We start from the raw sequence: 18,194 nt of genomic DNA, 5'->3' as shown, positions 1-18,194 counted from the left end.
AATGTTATTTCTTCCTCTTTTTCTCTCTTGCTTCTGGGAATCCCTTATTGCATATGTTAACGTGCCTAATGGTGTCCTGCAGGTCTTATGTTTTTTTTCACTTCATTTTTTTTTCCTGCTCCTCAGACTAGATACTTTTCATTGTTTTGTGTTCATGTTCACTGAATCTGTCTTCTGCCTGCTCAAATCTACTGTTGAACCCCAATAGTGAGTTTTTCACTGTAATTATTGTACTTGTCAGCTTCAGAATTTTTTGCTTCCTTTTTGTAATTTCTATCTCTTTATTGATATTCACAACTTACTCAAACATCATTTTTCTGATTTCCTTATTTCTTTGTCCATGTTTTTCTTTCACTCTTTGACCATATTTAAAATGGTTGTTTCAAAGTCTTTGTCTCGTAAGTCCAATATCTGAGCTTCCTGAGGAATAGTTTCTGTCAATTTATTTTTTCCCTTTGAATGGGCCATTTGAAAGTGACAGTATGATAATTCTGGAAATCATATTTTCACCTTACCCAGGGTTTGTTGATTTATTTTAATTATTGGGAGCTATAGTAGTTCAATTGTTTACTGACTTTCTGCAACTACTTTTGCATAGACTGTTTTTCTTGTTATGTGTCACAACTGATGTCTCTCTTCCTTAGCTTGTGTTCAGCTACTGTTTTGACCGAGTATTCCTTGAATGCCAGGGGCAAAAAAGAGAGAAAGATAAAGTGTATTAGGATTCTCCAGGGAGACAGAATAAATAGGATATATTGATAGAGATACAGACATATGAGAGGGGATTTATTAGGGGGATTGGCTCATGTAATTATAGAAGCTGAGAAGTCCTGAGACAGGACATCTGCAAGCTGGAGACCCGAGGATGCTTGTAGCATGGCCCAGTCCAAGTCTAAATGTCTCAGAACCAGGGAAGCTGATGGTGTAACTCTCAGTTTGAGGCCAAAGACCTGAGAACCCAGGAATCACTGGTGTAAGTCCTGGAGTCCAAAGGCTGGGGAGCCTAGAGTTGTTGTCCAGGGACAGCAGAGGAAGAGTGTATCCCAGTTCGCACAGATAGATTGACACATTCACCTTTTCTCTGGTTTTGTTCTCTCCAGACCCCAAGCAAATTGGATGGTGCCCACCCACATTGAGGATGAATCTTCCCCACCTAGTCCATTCAGACTCACATGGTAATCTCCTGTGGAAACACCCTCACAGACACACCCAAAATAATGCTTTACCCAATTTCTAGGTATTCCTCAATCCAGCCAGACTGACAGCTGGCTGTCAGAGAGAAAGGCATTGGGGCAGGGCAATAAACAAACAAACAAAGAAACAAAAAACAGATGAGGGAAGAAGAAGCTATCTCTTCCAGTATTTTCAGATGGCTCTGTGCTATGGCCTTCATCAACACTTAGCAAGGCTTTTATTGAGCCTAGGGACCAGCCCAAGGTGAAAGCTAAGGGTCTGTCTTTTCAGGTCTTTCTGAACATGTGTCTTGCCTTGAACATGCATGGAATTTTCTAAATTTAGCCATATTTAAGGGTGCTTTTAATGCCATAATTTCCCAGAGCAACTCTCTTCCTACTCTTCCTCTCTGGCTTAGGTGGTCTATTGTTTCTTTCAACCATAACTTTTGCCCTACACGACTTCAGGTTGTTTGCATTACAATATTTTCAAGCAATGTCTGTCGCTTTTCCAGCCTGTGTGACTTGAAGTTAGATTAATTGGAAATGAACACTTTGCATTGGTCCTTCATGTGTCCCCTAAGCAGGCTAGCACAGCAATACACGATAATTTGTGAGTAAGGTCTGCTCTGCTCCCTCTGGAACCAGGGAACAGGATCCTATGGTGGGAATGTGAACTGAAGTCTTCAGAACTGCCACTGAGCTGAAAAGTGTGTGGGGCAAAGGCCAGTAAGAATGCACAAAGCTTTCCTACCACTTTAACTTAGCTTTTTCTTGATTCAGCATCTTCTTGGTTGGTGTAAACCTTTGATGGTTTTCCAGAGTTCTAGCAAAGTTGTTCCTAACAATTTCTGCTGGTTTTTGTTTGTCTGTTTGTAGAGATGGGGTCCTGCTATGTTGCCCAGGCTGATCTCAAACGCTTGGCCTCAAGCAATCCTCCCAGCTCAGCCTCCCAAAGTACTGGGGTTACAAGCATGAGCCACCATGCCTGGCCCTGCTTTTTATTTATGTTTCCGTGGGAGGATGAAAGTTTGTAGCTGCCTACTCCACTATTTTGCTGATATCACTGTTAATTACATTTCATTTTCCTATTTTAGCTTGTTATTTTTAATAGAACAGATGATGTGCAAAACCACGATTATAACATATTTACTGATTTTGTTAAAATGAAGGCAAGAAAAATAAATTTTGTAGAGTAAATATAGACTAATAAAATAAATTTTTGGTAATGTCAACCCAAATGAGGGACTGAGACAGGGATCACAATCTAATGAGGTTTACTAACCTGGAGCTTGAGAGTGCACATTGGGGAAGCCAGGATTACAGCAGTCTGTAACTGAGTTCCAAAGTCAATTACATAAAGTGCAGTATTAACATATTTTTTTTTTAATGGGGGATACTGTGGTACAGAGGGTGGGCAGTGAAGTAACCATTACATTCCTGTGATTTGGATCGGTGTTTAGAGAGGTTATACGTAAAGTAAAGCAAATGTGTGGTTGAGTGGGTAGGAGATGGAGGCATCTTAGGGCCTGGTAGAAGGATAATTGATATTATCTTACCTTGTTTTACATCTGATAAACAAGTTTACAACCAGTACCCATCAATGAAATATTTAACAGACTCTAGGTACACAGGAAGTGGTCAACTTTAGTTTATAGGCCTTGGGATTGAAGCTGACACGTGTCTATCTATGGGAGGTTGCAACACATATCTTTGACTAGCATAGCTGCTCTTGCACATACACACATTCCTGAGCTAGTGTTAGTTTACAATAGGCCTGTGTTAGTTTCCCTTTTACTTATTTTCACAATAATGAACCCAAACTTCACCAGCCTATCAAGAGAACACATAGGCATGCATAATAACAATAATGAAATTTCCTCATCTTTGATTTTTTTTGGACAACTTCTAGTCCTATAAAATCCATGGATTTTCGAATTTGTTTCTATTTTGTCATTATGAAAAAATATTTATCAAGGTAGGAGGATAAGACATATTTCATTGAATTGTGTTTTTGTTCAATTTATTACTTTTACAATTTAGACCCAGGAATACAGTTCTCCAGTGTACTTTTACACTCCAGTGTACTTTTACACACAGGAACAGGCATGGCTAGGTCCCTGGCAAATGGAAAACCAGTTATTTTCTGAAAGATTAAGGATCATGGTCTCACAGTTTAAAAAATTACAAAACACATGAGGAAATAAATTATCATGATGGAAATACAACAGAAAACACACATGCCCAGACACACAAAATATACAATCTGACTAGCTGGACTGAACATGCTTGAATTATTGAATATAATAGAAAATGTACTTATCTAATAGGGTTAGTTTGGAAGTAAGGTATTAAGTTTATGAGATCAGAGGGTAGGTCAAGAAGTTCAATATACATCTATCAGACTTCCAGCAGGAGCTAACCTAAAGGTAAGGGAGTAATATAGTCATGTATGGGAATCTGACACATGACTGAGGAGGCAACACAGATTAGCTGAGAAAAGATGGCCCAATCAATAAAGCATGCTTGAATAATTGATTGGCTATGATACTGAAAAAAATGAAAACAAATCCCTAACTTCAGGTTATATTAAAAATTCAATTAGAATCACTTGAGGCCAGGAGTTCAAGACCAGCCTGGTCAACATGGTAAAACCCTGTCTCTACTAAAAATACAAAAATTAGCTGGGCATGGTGATGCACACCTGTAATCCCAGCTACTCAGGAGGCTGAGGAAGGAGAATTGCTTGAACTCGGGAGGCAGAGGTTGCAGTGAGCTAAGATCGCATCACTGCACTCCAGCCTGGGTGACACAGTGAGACTTTGTCTCAAAAAAAGGAAAAGAACAATTCAATTAAAAGAAAATATAGGAAAATAGTTTATGATTTCAAGGTAAAGAAGAATGTTTAAAGACAATGCAATAAGCGTAAGCCCCAAAGGAAAACACAGCTAAATTCAAGGACTTTGTTAATCAAAGATGTCACAAAGAGCATGAAACATACACCCCAACTGGAAGAAGATATCTGCATCATATATAACTGAAAAGGACTCATGTAAAGAACACTAATGATTCAATAAGAAAATTAAACATAGGCCAATAGAAATGTGGGGAAATATATGCTATTAGGCATTTCACAGAAAGGAAAACTCAAGTAGCCATTGTATTAGTCCATTTTCATACTGCTATGAAGAAATACTAGAGACTAGGTAATTTATAAAGAAAAAGAAGTTTAATGGACTCACAGTTCCAACATGGCTGGGGAGGCCTCACAATCATGGCAGAAGTTGAAGGAGGAGCAAAGGCACATCTTTACATTGCAGCAGGCAACAGAGCATGTGCAGGGGAACTGCCCTTTATAAAACCATGAGATCGCATGAGATTTATTCACTACCACAAGAGAAACATGGGGAAAACCCACCTTCATGATTCAATGACCTCCCACCAGGTCCCTCCCATGATATGTGGGGATTACAGGAGCTACAATTCAAGATGAGATTTGGGTCAGGCACAGCCAAACAACACCAGCCATTAAATATAAAAAAGATATCTAACTTTATTATTTAATGCAAGTCAAGCAAATTAAAACCATAATGAGCTGTTAGTTCATGTCCACCAGGTGGCAGAAATTTAAAAGCTGGATAATTCAATCATTTAACATTGCCTAATAAAGCTGAATATGCACATATTGTACAATGAGAAAATTTAACTTCTACAATTCTAAACCCTGGATAAACTGGGGGTCTCCACAATGAGATGCCATCTCACACCAGTCAAAATGGCTATTATTAAAAAGTCAAAAACTAACAGATGCTAGTGAGGTTGTAGAGAAAAAGGAACACTTATACACTGTTGGTGAGAGTGTAAATTAGTTCAACCATTTTGGAAGATGGTGTGGAGATTCCATTTGACTGAGCAGTCCCATTACTGGGTATATACCCAAAGGAATGTAAGTTGTCCTACTATAAAGAAAGACACATGCATGTGTATGTTCATTGCATCACTATTCACAATAGCAAAGACATGGAATCAACCCAAATGCCCATCAATGATAGACTGGATAAAGCATATGTGGTACATATATACCATGGAATACTATGCAGCTGTAAAAAGGAACAAGATCAAGTCCTTTGAAGGGACATAGTTGGAGCTGGAGGCCATATCTTTAGCAAACTAATGCAGAAACAGAAAACAAAATACTGATGTTCTCACCTGTAAATGGGAGCTAAATGGTGAGAACACATGGACACATAGAGTAGAACAACACACACTGGGGCCTATTGGAGCTTGGAGGGTGGGTGGAGGGAAAGGACCAGGAAAAATAACTATTGGGTATCACTTAATACCTGGGTGATAAAATAATCTTTACAACAAACCCCAAACTTGTACATTCTGTACATGTATCCCTGAACTTAAAAGTTAAAACATTTTTTAAACAAAATATATTAAAAGTTTTTAAAAATTGGGTGTGTCCAGCAAACAGTTCTGTTTATAATGTCAAGAACTTGGGAACAGTATAATGAATAAATAAATTGTAAATACAAAAAAATACTACACAGACATTAAAATGAATAAACTCCAAGTTGACAAATTGATGCATAATGTAGAGCAAAAGAAAAGGTTCCAGGTGAATATATACAGTATGATTCTGCTTATCTTTTTTTTTTTTTTTTTTGAGATGGAGTCTCGCTCTGTTGCCCAGGCTGGAGTGCAGTGGCCTGATCTCAGCTCACTGTAACCTCCACCTCCCAGGTTCAAGCGGTTCTCGTGCTTCAGACTCCTAAGTAGCTGGGATTACAGGTGGTGTGCCACCATGCCCGGCTAATTTTTGTATTTTTAGTAGAGACGTCATTTCACCATGTTGCCCAGGCTGGTCTTGAACTCCTGGACTCCAGTGATCCACCCGCCTCAGCCTCCCAAAGTGCTGGGAATACAGATGTGAGCCACCATGCCCTGCCTGATTCTGCTTTTCTAATGGTGAAAAGCAAATAAAAGTAAATTATAGGTGGAGCCATGCAATCATTATTAAACTATTTTGAAAAGCAAGGATGACTAATAAAAAGTGCAGAATAGAGGCAGGAGGGTGGACCAGGACTGCATGCAGGTGAGGAGGGATCCAGGGGGCTCTGCCCCGTGAGCTCACCTGCATGGTGGATTCACAGGTGTTCATTGTCTATTATTCCTTAAAGTGTTCATATACGTGAACGCCTTCTCTTCTTGCCTTATTTAGCAATAAAAACGTTTTTAAAATAGAGAGATATACTTCAGATATGAATAGATCTTTGTGGAAACCCAACCATAACACTGTTTTCATGTGAAAGGGGCTTGTGAATTTAAAAAAACCAGCAGCAGCTCCAGTGCAACAGTAAATTGAGACACACACACAGCCATACACATTCATATAAAAAAGGTCTATTGATAAGTCTTTAACGTCTGAAGCCCTTTTCTTTATTTTATTTTTGCCTGGTGGTAGGCATAAATAACCCAGTAAGGATATCTACCCAAAGGGATATAAATCATTCTACCATAAAGACACATGCACACATGTATTCATTGCAGCACTCCACAGTAGTAAAGAAATGGAATCAACCTAAATGTCCATCGATGGCACACTGGATAAATAAAATGTGATACATATGATGGAAAATATGGGATACCACGCAGTCATCAAAAAAGAATAAGATTGTGTCCTTTATGGGAACATGGATGGAGCTGGAGGCCATTATCCTTAGCAAACTAATGCAGGAACAGAAAACCAAATACCGCATGCTCTTACTTATAAGTGGTAGCTAAATGATGAGAACACACGGACACAAAGAGGGGAATAACACACACTGGAGCCTATTGGAAGGTGGAGGGTGGCAGGAGGGAGAGGATTAGAAAAAGTAACAATTGGGTACTAGGCTTGGTACCTGGGTGACAAAATAATCTGTACAACAGACCCACGTGACACGAGTTTACGTATGTAACAAACCTGCATATGTACCCATGAACCTAAAATAAAAGTAAAAAAAAAAATTACCTAGGAATTTTCATCTCATTTTTGTTTTGACATATGCTGTGTATTCCCTGAGAACCCTAAAGATGAAAGTATTAACTCGTAAAAAAAGGAAAACTTGCTGATCTGATAAAGAAGTCTCCACAAATACAAATGAATTCTATCTATAATCACTTTCAGGAGGAAACATAATTAGAAAATGAGGAAAACAAATTGTAAAAATTCTGGCAAGCTGGCATGGAGCCCAGGGGAAAGAGAGACATGCTCTCTCCAGAAGCCGTCAGAGTTGTGTATCTTCTCAAAGCTCCTGATTGTCCAGGACCTGTGAGGTTTAGTGTAAGGCAAAGAGTTTCCTCAGCACGCTGTGTCACAGTTCTGTGGAGACCAGGGGAAGCGCAAAGCACAAAATCCTATTGAATTAATTTGGTTTTTAAATTTTTTTTTTTTTTTTTTTTTTTTTTTTTTTTTTTTTGAGAGGGAGTCTTGCTCTGTCGCCTAGGCTGGAGTGCAGTGGCGCGATCTCGGCTCACTGCAAGCTCCGCCTCCCGGGTTCAAGCCATTCTCCTGCCTCAGCCTCCCGAGTAGCTGGGACTACAGGCAGGTTGCTCGCCACCACACCCGGCCATTTTTTTGTATTTTTAGTAGAGACGGGGTTTCACCGTGTCAGCCAGGATGGTTTCGATCTCCTGACCTTGTGATCCGCCCGCCTCGGCCTCCCAAAGTGCTGGGATTACAGGCGTGAGTCGCCGCGCCCGGCCTATTTGGTTTAAATTGTTAACTGTCATTTGTTCTTGTGCACCAAACCCAAGGACTGCCTTTTTCTCTTTCTTGTTCAGTATCTTACATACATTGTTATAATATGTCACTAGCAGAAGATTAAAACAGAAGAAAATATATCAGGACATTCTCACAGATGAACATTTGATTAGAATGGAATTCTAGTTAAATAAACCTGGTAATTAACCTCAAACAGAAAATGCCTGGTGTCTGCATAAAAATGGATTACTGATTTTTTTCCCTCCCACTGTCTTGCCAGTGGTGGTTTTTTCTCCCCGCCCCCTTTTTCTTTTCAAACTGTAAGAGTAACACAAGCTCAATTAAAAACTGAGAAAATACAAAAAGGTTGAAAAAAAAGGAAAACAACAATTTTCCAGAATCACACTACCATAGATGATCTCACAGTTTCATCTGTTTTATTTACCTTTGTCAATACATATGTATTCTAATTTTTAAATTAAAATAAATATTAAGTTTCATACTTTGTCTTTTACATTTTATGTTTATTTTACATTAGCATGTTTCACATCTTTAAATGGTCTTCAAAAGCATTATTTTCAATGACTACAAATACGTCCCACCATTCTTATTATTTCACTTTTAAGTAGGTTTCTTGTAATTTTGCTATGTTTATTTTCTTAGGATTTATTTATGAGATAATTTTTGAAATGATGTATTTATGAAATAACTATTTAATGATAAGGTAAAAACTTTCTTTTCTTTTTTCTTTTTTCTTTCTTTTTTTTTTTTTGAGACGGAGTCTTGCTCTGTCCCCCAGGCGGGAGTGCAGTGGGGCGATCTCGGCTCACTGCAAGCTCCGCCTCCCGGGTTCACGCCATTCTCCTGCTTCAGCCTCCCGAGTAGCTGGGACTACAGGCGCCCGCCACCGTGCCCAGCTTTTTTTTTTTTTTTTTTTTTTTTTTTGTATTTTTAGTAGAGATGGGGTTTCGCCATATTAGCCAGGATAGTCTCAATCTCCTGACCTCATGATCCGCCCGTCTTGGCCTCCCAAAGTGCTGGGATTACAGGCGTGAGCCAACATGTCCAGCCAAAACTTTCTTAAAGTTTAATATTCCTTTAAATGACGACATCTATTTTCATCCCCACAAGAGTATGTGAGTGTGGAGATATATGTACTCTTCTTTATGAAATTATGTGCTCAGAATATATTTTTATTTTTCAAATTTGACAGGTAAAAACTGTGTCGCTTGTTTCTTTAATATTTATTATACCTTATTAGGGTTGCCAAATAATAGATATTTTCATCTACTCCTGATTTCCTCATCATTCTGGATGCCTCCCTTTCTAATCCACGCAACCTTTGAATTCTTCCTCATGTAAATCCCAGACACTAAATTTTCTTGACAGATTTCAAGCATTTATTCTTTTGGATAAACTTGATTAATTTCCGTTGAAACAAAGATGAGCTGGGAAGAGTTAACATCCCTACAAGGTGGACTCATGCCATACAAGAGCACAATTTAGTTCTTCGTCTGTTCAGATTTCATGTTGTACTTCTCAGTAAAATGCTGTACCTTTCAGTATGATATGTACATCTAATGTTAAGTCTAGCAGAGTGCCCAGCACTTGGTAGATGTAAAATCAAGCTTTAAAATGAGTAAACAAATGAAGCACAATGCCTGGGTTTGTCCAGCAGGTCAGATGAGGGCCGGAACTCAAGCCTCAGGCCTCTTAGCCCCAAGTCCCAAGTTTAACTCTCTGCATGAGACCTAATTATGCCAGCAAGACTCAGACAATAGAGACATTACTTATTTTCCCACTTTTTTGTGGGCCATACTCACTGGAGCCTGGCACTGCTCTACTCTCTGTAAAAGTGCAGGTGAAACCTGGTTTCTGTTTTTCAGTCACACACAACTCACCTAACCTAGTCTCTACACCTTAGCCCCATGACTGGCCTGCTGGGAGATAAAGTGGCCCTGTTCGATGCATTCGGAAGTAGGCTCAGTGGCATCTTGTAATTTGCCCCAGGTGGCAAATCCTGCAAGTACCTGACACCAACACTCCCTCTACGTTAGCTTCTCCCTCCACTCTCTTTCTTCCTTCCTCCTGGGCCAAGACTAGGTGGGAGTCCTGGTCCCAGTAGTAGAATGCAGAAGCAACCGAAGCCTCTATGCTCAGCATCTATGGAGAGCGTCTTTGCAGAAATTTCAGCCTCCTCAGGAAAATAGCAGAAAATCACAGACGCTACGAAGAGATTAAATTAAAAGGGCTTGTGATGAGCTCATGCAGGTCATTTCTAGAGTCACTTTTCAACCACTGGAGTGGCCTTCCAGGGCCTGCAGACTCTGCAGCTCCAATAAAGGCAGAGCCAGAGAAAGGCTTTCTATGGCTGTTGATGTCATTATAACCTCCCAAGGCTGATGAATCCTGGGGTGACATGTATGTTATTTAACTGGATCCTCATTTTACAAATGAGGACAGAGCTTCAGAAAGATAAAACGGCTTACCTATGATCCTACAGCTAGTCAGCGGCAGGGCCTAGACCTATCCTGGCTCTGCCTAATTCCAGTCCACATGTTCTCAATGGCCTCACGTGTCACAACCCCTCACCATGTCCCAAGATCTCCTGCTGGGCCTCCCACACGCCACACACAGGACACCGTCCCTGGGCTCTGAGAGTTGAGCTGCAGTTGTTTTACTGGAATCAGCCTGGTGAAAACTAAATCAGAAAGTCTGACTAGGAGGACCAAAGGGCTCCTGCAAAAGTCCTGGGCCCACAGCAGGGTTCCCATTCCCCAGGATCACCCACTCCTCATCTGCAAGGATGAAATCTTCTCCTTGGTCATTCCGTGCAGACCTCAGTGAGAACCAGCCCAGTGTGGAGACGGGGCTAACGTCAGACAGATTAGGATGAGGATGGCTCCCTCATGACCCAGTAACAGGAGAATGAGCGCCTGCCCGGGCTGGGGCAGGAAGGAGATGCGAGGTGTTTGAGGGCATGCTGGGGCTGAACCCAGAGAGGGGCAGCATCTGAGTTTGGGTTTCTGTGAAGAAACCTCCTCGTCCTGTGAATTGTCTGTCAGCTCCATTTTAGAAACATTAAAATCGTTATGTTTTCCCAGCCCCAACTGTCACCTTTGCATCCTGGTCACACCCTTCTCCCACCTGTACTAACTTCCCATGCAAGACTCACCCAAAATGTGGAGCTAAAAGTCAGCGGGGAGGCAAGGACAGGTGTACACCACAACAGGCCGGTCAGAGAAAACTGGCTTTGGCCTTAGTTTGAGTCCTGGAGGAAAGTATGGGGGATGTGGGCCTGACCAGGGCCCCCTGAACATCTTACCAGCTGCATCCTCCGCATCAGGCCTCAAGGCCAGGTGGATGCTATCTTTTGGCCTCTGGGCCCATCACTGCCAGGGAAGTTCCAGGACTTGCAGCCATATTGGTTGACTCCAAGGCTGGTCATGCTCCATTCTACCTACCACAATTCAGTTGTCAAATTCTGCCAGCAACTTTCTGCTCACTCTTAAAGGAACAAATTCTTGGGAGTTCTTGATTCCTAGGGGAGCCAGTCACATCCCTTCTGGCAGTCTCGCCTTCTTCCATTGGTGAACATGACCCTAAGTGGGCTTGAGCTTTAGAGGCTGTCCAGAAATGCCAGCGAGCGGAGTGTGTGTGACTCACGACCTGCACCAGAGGCTCTGAGGGACCCCCTGTGATCAGCTGCCCTCCCCCGCCTCACTTCCCAGAGGTCACTACGGGACCTGAGGGCCTACAGACCAGAAACTTGGCTCTGTTGAAACTCTCTCAAGAGTGGAACTTTACCTTCTACCCTAGGAGAGGAGTGTGATGGCACAAACAAGATAGAATAATGGCTTCCAGCTTCATCCACGTCCCTGAAAACTCTGACAGGTGCGCTTGTAATCCTAGCAGTTTGGGAGGCCGAGGCAGGTGGATTGCTTGAGCCCAGGAGTTTGAGACCAGCCTGGGCAACATGGTGAAACCCCATATCTACAAAAAATACAAAAATTAGCTTGGCGTAGTGATGTGCCCCTGTAGTCCCAGCTACTTGAGAGGCTATGTGAGAGAATCACTTGAACCCAGGAGGCGGAGGTTGCAGTGAGCCAAGATCACGCCACTGTACTGCAGCCTGGGCAACAAAGTGAGACCCTGTCTCAAACAAAACAAAACAAAAATCCTCTGACAGAAAGAAATCTTCTTTGAAGAGCTCCTAATGGCCCAAGCTGGAAAGATATGCACACCAAAATAACCCAAAGTTATTGGATTAATACCCAAAGTTTAAAATAAGACACATAGGTCCATAACTATATAAATAAATAAATGAATAAGTAAACAAGAAAGAAAGGACAAATTTTTTTTTTTTTGAGACAGTCTCGCTCTGCCGCCCAGGCTGGAGTGCAGTGGCGCGATCTCAGCTCACTGCAAACTCCACCTCCTGGGTTCAAACTGTTCTCATGCCTCAGCTTCCTAAGTAGCTGGGATTACAGGTGCAAGCCACCACACCTGGCTAATTTTTGTATTTTTAGTAGAAATGGGATTTCACCATGTTGGCCAGGCTGGTCTTAAACTCCTGGACTCAAGTGATCCGCCTGCCTTAGCCTCCCAAAGTGTTGGATTTACAGGCATGAGCCACCACACTCAGCCAAGAAGAGACAAATATACCTTTTTAAAAATAATTATTTTATTTATTTTTTAAGTTCTGGGGTACATGTGCAGGATGTGGAGGTTTGTTACATAAATAAACGTGTGCCAGGGTGGTTTGTTGCACCTATCAACCCATCATCCAGGTATTAAGCCCAGCATGCATTAGCTCTTTTCCCTAATGCTCTCCCCTCACACCCTCCCCTGACAGGGCCCAGTGTGTGTTAATCCCCTCCCCCTGTCCATATGTTCTCGTTGTTCAGCTCCTACTTATAAGTGAGAACATACAGCGTTTGGTTTTCTGTTCCTGCCTTAGTTTGCCGAGAATAATGGCTTCCAGCTTCATCCATGTCCCTGCAAAGGACATGATCTAATTCCTTTCTATGGCTGCATAGTATTCCATGGTAGATATGTACCACATTTTCTTTATCCAGTCTATTATTGATGAGCATTTAGATTTATTCTATGTCTTTGCTACTGCAAATAGTGCTGCAAAGAACATATGTATGCATACATGTATCTTTACAGTAGAATGATTTATATTCCTTTGGGTATATACGCAGTAATGGCATTGCTGGGTCAAATGGTATTTCTGGTCCTAAATCTTAGAGGGATTGCCACACTGTCTTCCACAATGGTTGAACTAATTTACATTCCCACCAACAGAGTAAAAGCGTTCCTATTTCTCTGCAACCTCGCCAGCATTTGTTGTTTCTTGACTTTTTAATAATCGCCATTCTGACTGGCATGAGATGGTATCTCATTGTGGTTTTGATTTGCAATTCTCTAATGATAGTAATGTTGAGCTCTTTTTCCTATGTTTGTTGGCCACATGTATGTCTTTTTCTGAGAAGTGTATGTTCATATCCTTTGCCCACTTTTTAATGGGGTAGACAAACCTATCTTACAGACAAATTGCAAATAATACATATGGATGCTCCTTCTTCCGGGAGGTGGAGACTAAATATTCTCCCTCTTTAAGGGTGGGCTGATTGGTGACTCCTTTCCAAAGACTACAGTAGAGGGAGGAACACATAGCAACTTTACAGTGGATAAAAAACCATGAAAGACTACATTATTCAAATGATCAAGTTTTACATCACCAGAGAAAACAGATATTGATACCATGTACCCCCCCCAATGCAATGTGACAAGAAAGATACTTAACTTCTGAGGTGTCTTTCCAAAAACCTCAAAACTCCAAGACCCCAGTCTCATGGTAAGGAAGCACCAGACAAACTCAGACTGGGGGACATTCCACCTGGCCAGGCCTCTTGAAGACTACCAAGGCCGTGAAAAACACAGAAAGCATTAGTCCAAACCGCATTATTTTGTAAGTCCCCCACCATTTCACAGACCTTGGTCAAAGTGAAACATTCCACAGGGGTTCGGGCTGTGAGAAACATTCTGCCCAACCACCTGACTTTCTTTTTTTTTTTGAGACAGAGTCTCGCTCTGTCGCCCTGCTGCAGGATAATTAAGGAATTAGGCCGAGGGGTGGAGGAGGAATTATTTAGTTATTTAAGTGCACTGACCTAGTCGGATTAACATCCAAAGGACTGAGCCCTGAACAAAGAGTTAAGCTACCTTTTAAGCATTTCGTGGGGTGGGGGCAGATCTGTGCAGGGGGAAGCATATTACAGAAGCCAGAAACAAAGAGAGTTATTTAATTGGGACATGCATTACATTATTTCTTACTTTTCAAGGAACGACATGTTTTAAGACTTAAGATTATCTGTCTAGTGACCTTGCAGCTGCACAGCTAAACAGGGTCTTCACAATGTCTGGGAAAGGGAGAGATAAGGCTCACTAGCCACAGAAGGAAAAACAGGCAGTTAATTTTGAAGGACTCCAGCTCTTTCTCCTCCTCAGGGGGAGTTGGGTTTTTTTATATACAGCTGAGTTTTTGCTTACACATTCTTTAATTTCTTTTAATTCGTGTTCCAGCAATGGCTGGAGGGCAGTGGCGCCATCTCGGCTCACTGCAAGCTCTGCCTCCCGGGTTCACACCATTCTCTTGCCTCAGCCTCCTGAGTAGCTGAGACTACAGGCGCCCGCCACCACGCCTGGCTAATTTTTGTATTTTTAGTAGAGACGGGGTTTCACCAGGTTAGCCAGGATGGCCTCGATCTCCTGACCTGGTGATCCGCCCACCTCGGCCTCTCAAAGTGCTGGGATTACAGGCCTGAGCCACTGCACCCCGCCCTAACCACCTGAATTTCTTATCACATCTTGCTGGGAAAAAAGTCCAAGGGACCTCATTATCACATCCTGCCAGAAAAAGGGCCAAACCACCTCATTATGGGAACATCTTATCAATATCCTCCTGGGTAGTAAGCCATACCCCCCCAGACCCCTACCCAGGCGTATAATTGCACTAGCTGTAAGCAGCAGTGCGCCCTCGCATTAAGCTGGTCCCCCACCTCCAAATAAAACCTACATTGCAGTAGAGCCACCATCTCTCTCTCTCTCTGTGTCCTTCTCCTCCTTCCTTCCTTCCTTCCTTCCCTCCCTCCTTCCCTCTTTCTTTCTTTCTTTCTTTTTCTCTTTGTTTCTTTCTTTCTTTGTTTCTTACTTTCTTTGTTTCTTTCCTTCTTTCTTTCTTTCTTCCTTCCTTCCTTCCTTCCTTCCTTCCTTTCTTTCTTCCTTGAGACAGAGTCTCGCTCTGTTGCCAGGCTGGAGTGCAGTGGCACAATCTTGGCTCACTGCAACCTCCATCTCCCAGGTTCAAGCAATTCTCCTGCCTCAGCCTCCTGAGTAGCTGGAACTACAGGCGCGTGCCACCATGTCCTGATAATTTTTGTATTTTTAGTAGAGACAGGGTTTCACCATATTGGTCAGGCTGGTCTTGAACTCCTGACCTCGTGATCTGCTCACCTCGGCCTCCCAAAGTGCTGGGATTACAGGCGTGAGCCAGCGCACCCAGCCTCTCCGTCTTTCTTTAACTCTTTCCTTCCCTTCAAAACCTAACAGAAAGATGGACAAACTGTTTGTCCTGATTTGTCCAAAAGAAAGCAAGACCAGAAAATGCTGGATTTCAGATACCTCCCATGTAGGATTTCAGGCCTTTGCTGAAGGACAATGAACAAATTTTTTAAGAGGCAAGTTTTTGTAATAATTTGAATTGATTCTTATTTGCATCTAGAAATATATATTTTTTCAGTTTTTAAAGAGCTGGCAAGTCCTTATAAGTTACTAAATTGATCAATGGAGGTGGCATGGAGTCCATCAGTGGGTGGGGGGAGAGTGAGAGAGACCCGCTTTGCCCCTGGTGGACAGCTGGCAATATTTTGGGATAAACAAGAACTTCAGTGCCAGGAAAGAGGGTTTTATTTGGCATCACGTTCTTCTGCACACTAAACGGCCTTTCAGCTTTTACAAGGACTCTAACAAGAGGAAGTAATTTGGTTTAGAGCTGAAGACCTTTGTGCATCAGTTTGGCCAAGGGCAGAGGCAGGCCCTTGTGTGACTGTCACAGGAGGCAGGAGACTGTGTCCAGGAGGCTCTTCCTTGTTCTGGAATAGATCTCATCTCTGATTCCTTATATGCCAGGTTGGGCTGAGACCACACACTGCATCCACCCTGAAGGAAGCTGGGAATGCACATTAAAAAGCTCAAGGTGGTGGCAACTCAGGAACTTGAGCCTGAGTCCAGAAGTCAGGTCTGCCTAAATGTGTTTCTTCACTTTGGGAGGCTGAGGCGGGCAGATCACAAAGTCAAGAAATCGAGACCATCCTGGCCAACATGGCGAAACCCCATCTCTACTAAAAGTACAAAAATTAGCTGGGCGTGGTGGCACGCACCTGTAGTCCCAGCTACTCGGGAGGGAGGCTGAGGCAGGAGAATCACCTGAACCCAGGAGGCAGAGGTTGCAGTGAGCCAAGATCGCGCCACTGCACTCCAGCTTGGCAACAGAGCGAGACTCCATCTCAAAAAAAAAAAAAGTGTGTTTCTTATTTGTGTGAATGTGTGTGTTTGGTGTTGGTGGGAGACTAGAGGATGGGATCGTATTAGGCCTGCCTAAATTTGGGGGTGGTATGAGGCCTCAGAATTTTTTTTCTCAATCAGATAGGAAAAGGAGGCAGAGTTACATGCTTCCTGTGAAAACTGCTTTTATGATACTGTTTGGATGTGTGTTCCCTCCAAATCCATGTTGCAATGTGGCCCCCAGTGTTGGAACTGGGCCTAGTGGGAGGGTTTAGGTCATGGGGGCGAATCTTTTATGAATGGCTTGGTGCCCTCCCCATGACAAAAAATGAGTTCTCACTCGTAGTTCACATGAGAGAGAGCTGGTTGTTTATAAGAGCCTGGGTCCTCCCCCTTCACTCTCTCACTCCTTCTCTTGCCATGTGACACACCTGCTCCCCTTCTGCCTTCCACCATGATTGGAAGCTTCTTGAAACCTCACCAGAAGCAGAGCAGATTCTGGTGCCATGCTTGCACAGCCTGCAGAATCATGAGCCAAGTAAACGTTTTCTTTGTAAAGTACCCAGCCTCAGGTATTTCTTTATAACAATGCAAATGGACTAACCCAATTTACGACACCACACTAGGAGGAGGGGTCAGGCTGCTGGGACATCGCTCCTCTCTGAGCCATTTCTGGATGCCTCACTGATTGGATTTGCATTACACAGTCATTCTGTGCCAAGATCACAAATCTACTCTTCTTTATGTTTTTATTTTTTAGACCAGAGTGTCACTCTGGTGCTCAGGCTGGAGTGCAGTGGCGCAGTCTCGGCTCACTGCAATGTCTGCCTCCCAGGCTCAAGCAATTCTTCAGCCTCAGCCTCCTAAGTAGCTGGGATTACAGGTGCCCGCCATCAAACCCAGCCAATTTTTGTATTTTTAGTAAAGACAGCGTTTTGCCGTGTTGGCCACGCTGGTCTCAAACTCCTGACCTCAGGTGATCCACCCACCTTGACCTCCCAAAGTGCTGGAATTACAAGCGTGAGTCACTGCACCCAGCCTACTCTTCTTTATTAAGGGGCCTGATTCCTTGCTCTGGAAAAGATCTCATCACAGATCCCTCATCTGTCAGGACAGGCAGAGACCACTCACCTCCTCCATCCTGAAGAGTGTTTTAGGAGAACACAGTGAGAAGCTCAAGGGGGTGAAACTCAAAAACGTGTGCATGAGCTGTGGAATAAGGCCTGGCTAAATATGTGTATAGGGTGGTGGTTGTGGTAGGGGGGTGGTGCTGGGGCCTCCTAAATTTGAGGAGATGATGAGAGGCATTAGCAATTTTTTATAACCAGACGAAAATAGGTGGAGTCATACTCTTTATTGTAAAGCTGATTTTAAATCAGGGTAGCATGCCAGGAGGAAGATTCGGGCTGACTGGCAATCACCCCCTCTCTGGTCTCTTTCTGGAAGCTTCCCTCATCAGTTCACATTTCCTCATTGTTATTTACCAAGACCACAAATCTCTTGCAGTTTATCATGGTGCACAAACCCACCAGGTATTCATCCAACGTATACTCCATCGACTTTTTAATCCCACATGTACTCAAGGGAGAGTGGGTTTGTGGTTAAGCAGGTACTTGTTTAAGTGGCTTTCGTCATGCCACAGGGCCTCGATGTGGTTGGCTTGGTCAATCATCATCACCTGGTGACAGGCCATGATCAGC

This window comes from Pan troglodytes, chromosome 20 (assembly GCF_028858775.2).
Source record: "Pan troglodytes isolate AG18354 chromosome 20, NHGRI_mPanTro3-v2.0_pri, whole genome shotgun sequence".
NCBI classification, from domain to species: domain Eukaryota; kingdom Metazoa; phylum Chordata; class Mammalia; order Primates; family Hominidae; genus Pan; species Pan troglodytes.
This window is presented reverse-complemented; position numbering follows the sequence as displayed.